Source organism: Dromiciops gliroides, chromosome 4, assembly GCF_019393635.1.
Source record: "Dromiciops gliroides isolate mDroGli1 chromosome 4, mDroGli1.pri, whole genome shotgun sequence".
Taxonomy (NCBI): domain Eukaryota; kingdom Metazoa; phylum Chordata; class Mammalia; order Microbiotheria; family Microbiotheriidae; genus Dromiciops; species Dromiciops gliroides.
In genome coordinates this window covers 46,093,944-46,095,483 of record NC_057864.1, presented here as the reverse complement: position 1 = coordinate 46,095,483, position 1,540 = coordinate 46,093,944, and the positions used below count along the sequence as shown (strand labels likewise).

Below are 1,540 nucleotides of genomic sequence, written 5' to 3'. Positions count from 1 at the left end.
CATCCTGCTAGGTGATTCTATGCCATCATCTTCCATATCTCACAATCAGTTCCACAGTTCTTCAGAGAGACCTGGAGAATATCCTTGTCTCACTTCATCTCACCTTCATGTGAGCATTTCCCTTGTGTGGATTTTCCATAAATTAGTATTTTAGGCAAATTGCTTTTAATATTAGAAACACAATTGTCACTTTGATTATGAGGGTCTCCAGGTCCTCATAAAATTTTTCTTTAATCTCATCAGGGTTCATCACTGTGGAAGCATACACACTGATGATGGTGGTGTGACACCTTCCTGCAATTGTCAATCATATCGTCATGAGCTTGTGGGGATTGAAATTGTCCAACCTACCTTTTTAAATTCTCCTGAGCCAGGCTGCTCTTCTCTAATTGGGAGTGTGAGCCGGGTATATTTCTGGAGCATTTGCAACAAGCGGTGGCGAGAGCCCAAGCAGGGAAGCTCAGCGAGGTCATTCGCTCACAGTCTGGGGAGTTACACACCCAAGCCCTTAGCCTTTGCCACCTCTCATTAGCGAAGGGGGAAGATGAGTGAATCTAGTTCAAAGTCCAGCCAGCCTCTGGCCTCCAAACAGGAGAAAGATGGGTCTGAGAAGAGAGGGCGGGGCCGACCCGGAAACAACCTCGGCAGGAACCCAGGGAGGCACCAACTCCTGAGAGACCTTAGTGCAGACTAAAGGGGAGTCAGAACAAGGGGGCTGCAAAAGGCCGGCAAACCACCACTGCACCAGGGAGGAAGCCAAGAGGTAGACCCAAAAAGGTGGAGAAAGAAGAGGAAGAGGGGATATCCCAGGAGTCTTCGGAGGACGACCGTGACCAGGTCTGCTTGTATCGCGCTACCTCCTTCCCCTGGATGATGATGACGACTGGGCGGCCCTTCTGGAACTAGACAGAAAAATATTGATCTCCTTTAAATCTCCACTTTCCTTTCCCTCAGTCTGTCTTTTCTGGTTCTACTGGTGAGAGAAATAACCGCTCTACCAGGGAAATGCCTCCCCATTCACACACTGGACATGCTCACACTGATCCTGGCCACCCACTCCACGTGGGATTGTGCGGGGCAGGGTGGAGCAGGCAGCAGGCGGTTGAGGTGCTCCCTGACTGTCCCCCCCACCTCCCACATCCATACCTCCCACATCCATACCTCCCACATCCATCCATCTACCCACCCCTAGACCCACCCACTCTTTCCCAGGATTGGGATTTCTTTCGTATTGGTATTGCTGCTTCCCTGGACAGAGCCAACCTTTTGACTTAGCTGCCAACACCCGTTTCTTTGTCTCTACCCCCTGGAATGGGACCAGGCTTCCTGTTTTCCCATCTCCCCCCTTGCCCACCCCAAGTCAAGGGTTTGAGAGGGAAGGACAGATGTCCAACTATCTTGATCCTAAGAGCTCAGCTTCAACCGACTTCTGTCTGGGAATATTCTATATCATAGCATCCCTCCTACCTTTCTACCTCTTCAAGCTTGGTCCCAAGGGGGGAGGTGGGAGCAGACTTTTTACTGGGAGTTAGAAAGGGAT

The 1,540-nt window shown here is 50.5% G+C and overlaps 1 pseudogene; it reads left to right on the top strand.

The window, feature by feature from the left end:
• Nucleotides 1-544: 544 nt before the first annotated feature.
• LOC122754581 lies at nt 545-906 on the top strand (annotated as a pseudogene).
• Nucleotides 907-1,540: the final 634 nt, after the last annotated feature.